The sequence below is a fragment of the Pteronotus mesoamericanus genome, unplaced genomic scaffold (assembly GCF_021234165.1).
Source record: "Pteronotus mesoamericanus isolate MK-2021 breed Mesoamerican mustached bat unplaced genomic scaffold, CSHL_Meso_final scaffold_12, whole genome shotgun sequence".
In the NCBI taxonomy this organism is placed as follows: Eukaryota; Metazoa; Chordata; class Mammalia; order Chiroptera; family Mormoopidae; genus Pteronotus; species Pteronotus mesoamericanus.
Genome location: NW_026555303.1, coordinates 7,017,907 through 7,032,067, shown reverse-complemented (window position 1 = coordinate 7,032,067; position 14,161 = coordinate 7,017,907).

Here is a 14,161-nt window from a genome sequence, read left to right as displayed (position 1 = left end):
TAAAGATGTATAAAAGGGTGTCATAGTCCCGGCTGGTGTGGCTCAGTGGATTGAGTGCTGGCTTGTGAATCAAAGGGTCATAGGTTTCAATTCCCAGTCAGGGCACATGCCTGGGTTGTGGGCCACATCCCCATTTGTGGGAGCATTAGAGGCAACCACACATTGATACTTCATTCCTTCTCTTTCTCCTTCTTTTCCCTCCTCTCTAAAAAATAAAGAAATAAAACTTTTTTTTTTAAAAGAGGTGTGCTAGGTTCACAGAGGGGAAGCTCTTAGAAGAGGCTATAAGGGTTAGGCAGTTGGAATGGGCATACAGTCTCTGGCTAAGGAGAAAATAAGGCATTTGGGGAAGAATGCTCATAGTGAACAAAAATACAAAGATGTGGAATAGCATCTAAAATGCAGGAGCAGCTGTGGTTTCAAAAAGCTTATAATTAAAGTGTGAGCCAGGGTTTATTTTCCCCCTAAATGTTTTGCTTTTATCTTTGTTGTGAAATAATTCATTTCCCCTATTATTTTATTTTACTGAGGTTATTTTTAAAATACAGTTCCATTTCACTTATATCCAAATGATGGTGAGTACACATTTGCAGACAGAATAAGCAGACATTATTATTAACAGCAGGATTTTTTAAAGAACTGGGTAACTGCAGAAATTGAGGCAATGGAATACTATTCATTTGCAAGTATAATATATACAGAGCCTGGGGGAAGATGCCATGGAGGAATTAAAAACACTTCCCGCTAAAAGCCAACCCAGTTGCCTTTTTAACAATTCAGAGGTTAAGCAGTGCCCACCCTGAAGTAGCCAAATTGAGCACTGAAAAATTTGACCTTCGGTCTTCATGTGAAGGAACAGATAAGTTAATATTAAATAACATCTCAATAGTCTGGACAATTGGGATGAATATTAATTGCACTGAATGATGGTGTCAGAATTCAGAAATGCAAATGACTTCCAGAAAAAAATCCCTTAAACTTATTTTAACTATGACACAGATATGGAATACTATAACAACATCAATGCTTTCAAAAGTTATTTTAGAAAAATGGATATATATCAATGCAATGCAATACTATTCACCTGTAAAAAATGGATGGAATACTGAAACATGCCATGACATGGAAGAACCTAAGAATCAATGGATAAAGTGAAGGAAGCCAGACACAAAAGGTCACAGATTGTATAATTTGGGAGTGTTGATGGGAAAATGAGGAATGACTAATTAATGGTGTACAAAATTTCTTTTGGGGGGACAAGCAGTTTCTTAAATGGTGGCAATTAGATTTGGCCATTACACAACTGTGTAAATACATGAAAGACTTCAGAAGGTCAAATTGTATGGCATGTAAATTACATCTCAGCATTGTTATTATTTAAAATGTTTTAGCATAGGAAATTGCTTTTCCAGTAATCTATTTTCTTTCCTACCTAACTCTTTTCTCATCTTTGTCCCCAAACACAGCAATAGAATAAGAAAATTACCGAAAGAAGACAATGAATAAGTGATCATTTACATAGGAAAGGTCCATCTGAAATGAAAAAAAAATGAGTTTAACCTAATTTGAAAGAGCTACTACTTCCTGAAGAATACAAGCTCCTTGTGCTTTCAGCAAACTTTCCTTTTGCGAGGGACTAGTGCCTTAAGGGCAATATATGTAATAAATAAATGCCTGGCGGCAAGCCAGATTCTATGTGGCTATCATGGCTTTGATAAAACCATGAATTCTCCTGATTGCTCATTTAAAAAGTCCCAGTCACTCACTCCCTTGGTTCCATGTCATTACATCTCTGTTGCGTCCCTTCCAGCATGATTGTCATGTAGCCCCCACTCTGACAGTTACGGATCAAGTTCATGTTTTCCTAGAAAGCCCCACAGCTGCTAATCTCAGGAAAATGGACCCCCTCAGCTATGCGATGAGCAAACTCAATGTAAAACTCCCTGAGCGCTTCAGAATCAAGGCCAGCAAGATAACCAGCAGATATGTTGGCTTTAGAATCAAGGCCAGCAGATAGCCAGCAATATGTTCTTTGGGAGAATCCCATAGTATTAGTGAGGAAGCTCTTTTTGAATATTTTTCTCAATGTGGTGAGATTATCAATTTTACTATTAAAACCCACCCAGCAATGGGAGTATCCAGGGGAATCAGATGTGTTCTTATCCAAGATAGTGCTGCCATTGACAAGGTGCTCCAAGTAAAAGAGCACAACATGAATGGCAGGAAATTTGAGCTTACAAGGTCTCAAGCCATGGAATTAAAATTCTCTCCAAAAATTTTTTTGTGGGTGGGGTGAAACCTAAGCTATCTGTAGAAAAAAAAATTAGACAGCACTTTGGGATTTTTTTGGATTGATCGAGAATATTGAGTTGCCAGTTTGTCCAAGGACAAATGAAAGATGAGCTTTTGCTTTTATTACCAATACTGATGACCTCAGTGATAAGTCTGTCAGAAATCACATGTCATTTCACTGGCTAGAGGCAGTATGAAGCTAAAATTGCAGTGGAGAATGAAAGCCAAAAGCCACAACTGAAGGGAGGTGGAGACATTCCTTTTCTCAGGCTAGGCAACCACTGGAAAGAAGGAGAGTTCTCCACAAACCCAAATACTTGCAGATCAACCAAAATGTTTGTGGGGCCACCAGAGTCAAACAAAATATTTGTGGGGCAATCAGAGGTGCCAGAAACCATTTTATGGCACTTGTTTTCATTCCCATCTTGGCCTGCAACCAAGGCTTTAATTTTTCTGATCAAATGTATAGACATTTCTATGATGCCTACAGTAACCAGCCAGTTTTTAATAACTATGGCAGTTGGAAGTATTTTGTTGTATGTAACTGTGGGACTCAACCCATAGGAACTGCATTTGCTATTTACAATATGCAACTAAACCAGGCGACTGTCTTCGGTAGTGGTTACCAGGGACTTTATTGATTTTTCTGAGGACAAAAGAGGAAGAAGCCACCATTGCAGAAACACTCTGTCTTCAAGTGAAAAGTTAAGTTACTGATAAGATATGAATTAATGACTGGTTTGACAAGACACTGTCACTTTCTTCCACAGTTTTTCCCAGCTGTTTCTAAGAGGCAGTTATTTTCCATTTACCTTCTGACATTGGAGTGAAGACCAGATAACACCAAGTGGAGTTATAATTTTTTACTGATAAGATATGAATTAATGACTGGTTTGACAAGACACTGTCACTTTCTTCCACAGTTTTTCCCAGCTGTTTCTAAGAGGCAGTTATTTTCCATTTACCTTCTGACATTGGAGTGAAGACCAGATAACACCAAGTGGAGTTATAATTTTCTCCAAGTGGAGAAAATTTTTTTTCATAAAAAAAAATTTTATGAAAGCAAAATAAGCCAGGGAGCGAAAGACAAATACCACATGATCTAACCTATAAGTGGAACCTAACCAATAATACAAAGACACAAGGAAAATAAGACCAGAACCACTGAAAGGAAAGGAAACCAACAGACAAGAGGGAAGGAGGGAGGTGGGGCAGGGAAAAGGAAGGGAAGGGGAAAGTCAAGGAACATATGGCAAGGACTCATGAACAAAACCAAAGGGGAAGGGCTGGGGGAGGGAGGGAGGGAGGGGGCAAGGGAAGGTGGTGGGGATAGGCGGAGACAAATGTATTTGAAAAAATTAATTAATTAATTAATTAATAAACAAAATAAATCTTTTTTGTGATGAAGCTCAACATGAAGAACCAAAAAAGGATTTATATGATGTTCGGCTTACTATTTCCATCACTCTGGGTACCTGAATCTTCTTTTTTAAAGTTTTAATAGAAGTTCTTCATAAGCATAGAAACTTACATAATGCTGTATAAATATACAATGTTGTAACATCAAAAAAATAAATAAATGTTTAATAGTTTCACATGAGAAACTCTGTAGGGGCTTCTACTAGGGGTTGGTGCTTTTATTTGTTCATTTTATGGGGGAATGGAAAGATTTTTGGTCCTTTATGGACTTGATTTTGATCCAGTGGAAGGAAGAAGAGGTAGGGGTGTCTCAGGAAGTTTGTTTGGGTTAAAACTATTGTCCAGATTCAAAGGAAAAATATCTTAAAATTTCCCTTTTGATTTACTATTCAACCAGGTCCTTGTAGTCACTCAACAAAAATTAAGTCATTCTAAACCAGAAACTGTGTTCAATGCAGGAGAGTCAGAAAAAGATCAGTTACAGACTTAAAAGAGGCAAAACTAAACCAAGAAGTACAATACAGTGTGTAAGTGAATCCCAGATAAAAATTTATGCAGGCTGATATGGTATTACAGACACAGGATGTCTAAATAGCTCTTGGGAGGCTTGGGAGGGAGTGATCTAAGGTACAGTGCAGTGGGTTAGCTTTTGCTGGAGACTGTGCTAAGAACAGTGGGCAAGCCAGGCAAAGTTACAAAGATATTGAAGTGGAAATTTAGCATGTGCCTTTAGAAGATATCACAGAGGGGTTTTTTTTTTTTTAACTCCTCCTACTTTATTTTTTGCTGCTTTTAAGTTTTCACTATTATAACAAAAGTTCCACTGGACATACATGTAACTTTGTACATTTTAAATTATTTTCTTAGACCAGGTTGCCAAAGATAGAAATAGTAATTAATAAGTATGGATATTTTTAGATAAGTTGATGCAAGTGTATGATATGCTCTTTGAACTATCTCTTCTGTAAATATTTTTTATACATTTTCATCTCTTTTCCTTTGAAGAACATACTTTAAGAAAACTGAAGACACGTTCTTTTCAATTTAACACATTCTTTTAAATTTGATAACCATTGATTTTTCCCCATTATTTCTTGTTTTTGTTTTTTTAAAATTTTTTTATTATAATATTTTTTAAATTTATTTTTTCAAATACATGTGTCTCTGCCTACCCTCCACCATTTCCCCTCGCCCCCTCCCTCCTTCCTTCCCCCAGCTCTTCCCCTTTGGTTTTGTCCATGAGTCCTTGCTGTATGTTCCTTGACTTTCCCTTTCCCTTCCTTTTCCCCGCCCCACCTCCCTCCTTCCCTCTTGTCTCTGTTGATTTCTTTTCCTTTCACTGTTGCCGGTCTTATTTTCCTTGTATCTTTGTATTGTTGGTTAGGTTCCACTTATAGGTGAGATCATATGGTATTTGTCTTTCGCCCCCTGGCTTATTTCGCTTAGCGTAATGCTCTCCAGTTCCATCCATGCTGTCGCGAAGTTTAGTAGTTCTTTTTTTCTTTCTGCTGTGTAGTATTCCATTGTGTATAAGTACCATGATGTTTTGATCCAATCATCTACTGATGGGCATTTAGGTTGCTTCCAACACTTGGCTATTGTAAATTGTGCTGCTATGAACATTGGGGTGCATACGTCTTTTGTATTGGCGTTTTGGTGTTCTTAGGGTATAGTCCCAGCAGGGGAATCACTGGATCAAAAGGCAGTTCCACTTTCAGCTTTTTGAGGAAATTCCACACTGCTTTCCACAGTGGCTGCACCAGTCTGCATTCTCACCAACAGTGTACTAGGGTTCCCTTTTCTCCACAGCCTTGCCAGCACCTCACAGAGGCTTTTTAATTGTGGAAATAAACTGTGTGTGGAAAATAAGAGAAAGGAGGTGGGAAAGTGGCTTGAGCATCTGTGTCGTCAAAAGTAAGAGACATAGCTCTGGCTGGTCTGGCTCAGTGTATTGAGTACCAGCCAGTGAACCAAAAGGTTGATGGTTTGACTCCCAGTTGAGGTGCATGGCCAGGTTGTGGGCCAGGTCCCCAGTAAGGGATGCATGAGGGGAAGCGACATATTGCTCTTTCTTTCCCTCTCTTTCTTCCACCTTTCCTCTCTCTCTGAAAACTGAGTCATAAATATAAACCATATATGTAATTTAATGTTTTCTAGTAACCATATTTTAAAAAGCAAAAATATGATGAAATTCCTTTTAACAAACTGTATTTAATATAACTGTAATGTGATCATGTAATCAAGATAATAATTATTGATGAAAACTTTTATATCATTGTTCTCTTACTAAATCATTGAAATCTAATGAGAATTTTACTTTTAAGCACAGCTCAGTTCAGACTAGTCACATTTCAAATGCTCAAAACATATGGCAGTGGCTACCACACAGGATAGTGCAGACCTAAATCACAAAAGGCTTATCTAACATGCTGAGGGGTTGAATTCTATCTTTAAGGCAAAAGGATAAATGAAAGGATTTAAAACAGGGAGTTGCATGAAACAGCAAACATCTAGTACATGTTCAACATCGAGATCCATGCTAGAATTTAAAAATCATAGGATTCAATCTATAACTTTAGACAATTCATTGGCAAACAGGAAAGATGGACATGAAACCATGATTCTAGCAGGACTAAATTTAAAATGTGAGGAAAGTCAATTTTACTTAGAATAGTATATATTTAATTTCCTTTTAGAATGCAAATAACTTGAGGCCAAAAAATATTTCATTGCTTTTTCTATACTCCTTAGATTCCAGTAGAGGCTCTTGTACATAATGGGAATTTACATATTAAATGATGACACAGGAAAAAAACAGATAAGTATATGTTCCACTAAAAAGAAGACAAACAGAAGACAGCAATATACATAAAACATGAGGTAATTACTTTCAGTTATAATAGCAAATATTTCTTTCCTCTTCCTTTTCATTATTTTTATTATTGTTCAAGTACAGTTATCTCCATTTTCCCACCACCACATTCCACTGCTCCACACATGCCTACCTCCAACTCTCAATTCTTCCCCACTTTGGCTTTATCCATGGGTCCTTTATACATGTTCCTTGATGACCTTTCCCCTTCTTTCCCTTGTGATTGCTATCCCCCATCCCCTCTTGTTGGTATTAGATTTTTCTTTATTTCACTGTGGCAGGTTATATTTTGCTTCCTTATTTGTTTTGTTGATTAGGTTCCACCTATAGATGAGATCATAAGGTATTTGTCTTTCATCCCCAGTTTATTTCACTTAGGATAATGCTCTCCAGTTCCACCCATTCTCTTGCGAAGGGTAGAAGCTCTTTCTTTTTTTCTGATGCATAGTATTCCATTGTGTAAATTTAACCTAGTTTTTTCATTCACTCATTTACTGTTGGGCACTTACAGTGCTTCCAATACTTAGCTATTGTAAATTGTGCTGCTATGAACACTGGAGTGAATGGGTTCTTTAGTATTGGTGTTTTGGGATTCTTTGGGTAAAATCCCAGTAGTGAAATGCAAAGTCAAAAGGCAGTTCCATTTTTAGGTTTTTTGAGGAAATTCCAAACTTTTCAACAGAGGCTGCACCAGACTACATTCCCACCAACAGGGTCCTAGGGTTCCCTTTTCATCATAACCTCACCAGCACTTGTTGTTTGTTGACTGGCTTATGATGGCCATTCTGACTGGTGTGAAGTGGTATCACATTGTGGTTTTAATTTGCATCTCTCTGATGGCTACTGATAATGAACATCCTTTCATATGTCTCTGGGCCCTCTATATATCCTCCTTGGAGAAGTGTCTCTTCAGGTCCTTTGCCCATTTTTTAATTATATTTCTTGACTTCCTGGAGTGGAGTCATATGAGCTCTTTATATATTTCGGAGATCAAACCCTTATCCAAGGGATCATTGACAAATATATTTTCCCAAATGGTTGGTTCTGTTTTCATTTTGCTGATGTTTCCGTAGCTGTGCAGAAACTTCTTATTTTCATGAAGTCCCATTTGTTTATTCTTTCCTTTATGTCCCTAGTTCTAGTGGCCATAATGGGGAAAAAACTATTGCATGGAATATCTGAGATTTTCCTACACATGTTCTCCTCTAGGAGTTTTATGGTGTCACAACTTATATTTAAGTCTTTTATCCACCTCAAGTTTATTTTTGTGTATGGTGTGAGTTGGTGGTCGAATTTCAATTTTTTGAATGTAGCTGTCCTTATCTCCCAACATTATTTGTTGAAGAGGTTATTTTTATTACATTTTATGCTTCTGCCCCTTTGTTAAATATTAATTGACCACAGAGACATGGGATTATTTCTGGGATCTCTATTCTGTTCCATTGATCTATGTGTCTATTCTTATGCCAGTACCAAACTGGTTTGATGACAGTGGCCTTGTAATAAAGTTTGATGTCAGGTATTGTGATCCCTCCTACTTTGTTCTTCTTTCTCAAAATTGCTGCAGCTACTCAGGGTCGTTTATGGTTCCCTATACATTTTTGAAATGTATGTTCTATGTGAAATAAATTATTGGTATTTTAAAAGGGATTGCGTTGAATCTATAAATTGCTTTGGGTAATATGAACATTTTGATGATGTTAATTCTTCCAATCCATGACATGGTGTATGCTTCCATTTAATTGTGTCTTCCTTAATTTCTTTCTTCAATATTTTGTAATTTTCTGAGTTACAGGTCTTTTACCCCCTTGGTTAAGTTTATTTCTAGGTACTTTATATTTCTTGTTGCTATAACAAATGTGATTTTTTTCTTGATTTCTGATTTTGATATTTAATTGTTGGTGTACAAAAATGCCTTTAATTTCTGAATATTGACTTTGTATCCCACTGTTTTGCCAAATTCACTTATTTGGTCAAGTAGTTTTTCGGTGGAATCTATAGAATTTTCTATGTACACTATGATGTCATCTGCAAACAGTGACAATTTTGCATTTTCCATTCCAATTTGGATGCATTTTACTTCTTTTTCTTGTCTGATCACTGTGGCTAAGACTTCCAATACTATGTTGAATAGAAGTGCAGAAAGCGCACGTCTTCATCTTGTTCCCAATCTTAATTGAAAAGCTTTTAATTTTTGCCAATCGAGTATGTTGTTGGCTGTAGGTTGTTCATATATCGCCTTTATTACATTGAGGTATGTCCCTTTACTCCTACTTTGCTGAATGTTTTTATCATAAATGGATGCTGAACCTTATCAAATGCTTTAACTGCATCTATTGATATAATCATGTGGTTTCTGTCTTTCTTTTTGTTTATGTGATGTATTATGTTTATTGATTTGCAAATATTGTACCATCCTTCCGTCCCTGGATCTTGGTGTATGATCTTTTTAGTGTATTGTTCCATACAGTTTGCCAATATTTTGTTGAAGAATTTAGTGTCTATGTTCATCAGTGATATTACTCTCTAGTTTTCTTTCCTCATTGAATCTTTTTCTAGTTTTAAGATTAGGATGATGCTGGGTGCTTAAAAAAAGTTTGTGAGTCTTCCATCTTCTTGTATATTATGGGATAGTCAGAGGAAGGTAGGAGTTCATTCTTCCTTAAATGTTTTGTAAAATTCTCCTGTGTAACTATCTGGTCCTGGGTTTTCATGTCTCTGGAGTTTTTTGATGACTACTTCAATTTTACCAGCTGCTATCAGTCTGCTCAGGCTTCCTACTTCTTCTTGATTCATTCTTGGAGGATTATATTTTACTAGAAATGTATCTATTCACCAAAGTTTTCAAATATCTTGGCATATATAGTTGTCTGTAGGAATATCTTACAATCTTTTGTATCTCTATGGTATTAGTTGTAATTTTTCCTCTTTCATTTGATTTTATTTATGTGGGGTCTTTTCTCTTTTTACCTTGATGAGTCAGCTTAAAGATTTATTGATTTTGTTTATCCTGTTATAGAACCAGAGCCTTGATTTATTTATCCTTTGAATTTTCTTTTAGACTCTATGTCATTCATTTCTCCTCTGGTCTCAATTATTTCCTTCCTTCTACTCACTCCGGGTTTTGTTTGTTGTTGTTTCTCCAGTTCTTGTAGATGTAGTGTTAGGTTGCTTATTTGAAGTGTTTTTTTTTGGGGGGGGGGGAGCCTGTATTGCTATAAACTTCCTTCTCAGGACTTCCTTCACTGTGTCCCATAGGTTTTGGACTGTTGTGTGCTCATTTTCATTTGCTTCCAGAACGTTTTGCACATTGATATCACTATTGATCCATTCATTTTTTAATAGTATGCTATTCAGTCTCCATGAGTTTGAATGTTGAGCTTTTTCATTGAGGTTGATTTTACTTTCAAGCTCTTGTGGTCCAAGAAAATGCTTGTTGTATTCAATTTTCTTGAATTTGTTGAAGCTTGTTTTGTGCCTTATCATATGGTCTATCTTTGAAAATGTTCCATATGCATTTGAAAATAATGTGTATTTTGCTTTTTTAGGATAAATGGTTCTCTCTCTCTCTCTCTCTCTCTCTCTCTCTCTATATATATATATATATATATATATATATATATAATCAGTCAAGTCCATTTGTCTAATGTGTCATTCAGTTCCATGATATCATTGTTGATATTTTGTTTGGAAGAGCTATCCATTATTATAGTAGGGTGTTAAAATCCCCTATTATCAGTGTGTTGCTGTGTATATCTTTCTTAATGTCTTCCAAGATTTTCCTTATGTATTTGGGTGCTGCTATGTTATGTGCACATATTTTTACAATGTTACTGTCTTCTTGATGGTTCTTCCTTTGAGTATTATGAAATGTCCTTCTGTGCCTCTTTTCATGGCCTTTGTTTCAAAATCTATTTTATCTGATATAAGAGTTTCTACCTTGGGTTTCTTTTTCTGTCAGTTTGATTTCCAATATTTTTTTTTCCAACCTTTACTTTCAGTCTGTGTAGGTCTTTTGTTCTGAGGTGAGCCTCTTGTAGGTAGCATATGAGTGGGTCATGGTTTCTTATATATTCAGCTACCTTACGACTTTTGATTGAAGCATTTAATCCATTTACATTGTAAGTTATGATTGATAGGTACTTATTCAGTTTTTGAATTTGTATGTTTCTTTCTCTCTCTCACTCTTTTTCTTAATTTCTTAAAGCAGTCCCTTTAGCATATCTTCCAATGCTGGTTGGGGGGAGATGTATTCTTCTAGCTTGCTTTTGTATGCAAAACTTGTTATTTTGCCTTCCATTTTTATCGGGAGCCTTGCTGGGTAGAGTAGTCTTGGTTTCAGGCCTTTGCTCTTCATTATTAAGAATATTTCTTCCCATTCCCTTGGGCTTGCAGTGTTTTTGTTGAGAAGTCAGTTGCTAGCCATATTGGGGCTCCCTTGTAAGTTATTACCCACTTTTCCCTTGCTGCCTTTAAGATTCTCTCTTTGTCTTTGATATTTGCCATTTTAATGATGATGTGTCTTGGAGTGGGCTTCATTGCGTTCCTCTTGAATGAGACCCTCTGTGCTTCCTGGACTTGCGTGTCTTCTCCCCTCAAATTAGGGAAGTTTTCTTTCATTAGTTTTTTGAACAGGTTCTCTATCCCTTCCTCATCCTCTTCTCCTTCTGGTATCCCTACTAAATGGATATTATTACGTTTCATGTTGTCTTGCGTTTCTCTAAATGCTGTTTCATTGCTTTTGAATCTTTTTTCATTTTCTTGCTCTTTCTGTGATTTTTTCCCCCCACCAAGTCCTCCATCTTGCTGATTCGATCTTCTGCTTGATCTAGCGTGCTTTTGATTCCTTCCACTGTGTTCTCAATTCAGTAATTGTATTTCTCACTTCCTCATGCCTCTTGTTGATAGTCTCTATGTCCTTTTTCATGCTGATATAGTTTGCAGTAAGTTCCTCATAGGTTCTCTGCAGTGTTTGGTAATTCTCACTGAGCTTCTTGAGCTTACTTATAACCATTGTTTTGAACTCAATATCTGATAATTTTATTGCCTCTGCTTCCTTAGTACTCTTTCTGAGTTATTTATCCTTTCTTTTCAATTGGGGGTTGCTCCTTTGTCTTCCCATTATTTATGAGACTCTACTTTTTTGCTTCTGCTTATAAATCAATCTGTTTCGACTTCTTGGCTCTTTAGTGTGAACTTTTATGGTAGGAGACCTGAAAGATTCAGTGATGCATTCTCCTCAATCTTCTGAATCTTATGCTCTTGAGATGCATTTTAGCTAGTTGTGTTGGCTCTATGGAAGTTATTGGGTTTTGATTGTTGTTTGGTCATTCTTTGGTGGAACCTTCCTTCTAGCTTTTTGACTATCTGTCACTCTGCCTACCACATCTTGTATGTTGTTGCCCAGGTTATGCTAGGAAAAAAAAAAAAACAGCACTAAACCTGGGAGGGCAGCCTACATCTGCAAAAATAACTCCCCCCACAATGCTACTATCAACAGCAAATGAACCAGTATTAATAAGGCTGTAAAGATATTAAGAGTATTATAAGAAAGGAGAGAAATAAACTATAGTATAAGATCTAGTGACCTAATATGGCTAAATGTGATGGACAAGAAATGAATGTTAAAAAACTATGTAGTAAGGAAAATATCGTAAACCATGCAGTAGACCACAGTGTATTTCATCTCAGTAACCTCTAGTATTTACCACTGTTTTTTCTTTATGGATCTGCCACTGGTGATGTCAGATGTTAACCCTGTCTGACCTTAGGCAGTCTGTTCTAAACTTCCTGGGATATACTGTCTGTGGATGTGTCCTTCCATTGTTAATCTAGTCCCTCTGCACTCAAGCTTAAACAGCACAGGGTGGGGCACAATCCCTCCTGGGGTTGAGGCTATTGTTTCTCCTCACACTTCTCAGAGGGTAGTGCTCTGTCTGAGCAGGATGGCTGGTGCCATATTCAGATGACTTAGCACAGGGATCCCAGTGGCTACTGTGTTCTTTCCCCAAAGCCTCCATCTCCACTTTATCAAGTGTCTCTAGTCCACTCTGTCTCCTCTTTTCCAGGGATCTACTGTACCTGGCTTTCATACTGCACTAAGCAGTCAGGCTTGAACTCCACAGAGCCAAGGCGGAATCCCCCACTGGGGGTGGGGCTATTGTTTTCTCTCACACTGCTCCTGCTCAGGGGCTTGTTCTGCCTGAGCAACATGGCTGCTGCTGTATGAGCAATGACTCAGCACCAGGATTCTAGCAGCTACTCTCTCAGTTCTCTCCCCAAAACCTCCATTCTCAGTCTCTCCCCAGGCATATCTAGCCCACTCTGCCCCTTCCTTTGCCAGAGTCTAGAGTAAGTGGCTGCAAATGAATATTTATATGTTGGTCCTTTAAACAGCTCTTTTTGTCTCCAGCTGCCCTTCTCTGGCAGACAGAAACCCTGCTGCTTTTCACAGCTGGCTGTTATCAGTGTACTTTTTGGGCTCTGGTGCTGTAGGCTGGGGATCCCCACTTATGTTTTAGAACTCACTCTTCTCAGGGAACACTAACTGGCTGTTTAAATATTCCTCTGGTATTGCCACCCGTGGCCATCCAGCCAGCCTTCTCAAATCTCCACCTCACTCCTTAACAGTCAGGTTGTGCTGAAGCTGATTCTTCTGTCTGTCTGAGGTTATTATGTTTCTCTCTCACTATTGTTCAGTTGTTTGTTTTGGGTGATTTATCCACAAATTATTTGTAATTCCAGGTTGGTCCTCGGAGGTTGTCAGTGTGACTTTCACGCATTCCCCTGCCATTTTGCCAAGTCCAAATGTTTGTTCAAATACCTGAGTTAGTTATGCTGCTTTGATGGTGGGAGAATTTTAAATGTGTAATATGTGAATATACTTAAATATGGAGATTAATTGGGATAATTGATGTGAAACTGCATTAAAAAGCTGAAAATGGAACTTCCTTTTGATTGAGTGATTCCCCTGCTGGGACTATACCCTAAGAATCCCAAAGCACCAATTCAAAAGAACCTATGAACCCCAATGTTCATAGCAGCACAATTTACAATAGCCAAGTGTTGGAAGCAACCTAAATGTCTATCAGTAGATGAGTGGGTCAAAAAAGTATGGGACATTTACACAATGGAATACTATGCAGCAGAAAGAAAAAAAGAACTACTACACTTCACAACAGCATGGATGGAACTAGAGAGCATTATTCTAAGTGAAATAAGCCATGGGGTGAAAGGCAAATATCATATGATCTCATCTATAAGAGGAACCTAACCAAGAAAGCAAAGATGCAAGGAAAATAAGACCAGCAACACTGAAAGTAAAAAGAAATCAACAGAGACAAGAGGGAAAGAGGGAGGTCTGGGCAGGGGAAAAGGAAGGGAAGGGTCATGTCAAGGAACATATAGCAAGGACTCATAGACAAAGCCAAAGTGGAGAATGATTGAGAAAGGGAGGGGGGAGGGGGCAGGAGAAAGTGGTGAGGGGAAGACACAGACAAATATATTTGAAAAAAATAAATTAATTAATTTTTAAAAAGAAGGTAAAATGATTGTACAGAAATCAGGTGATCAGCACAC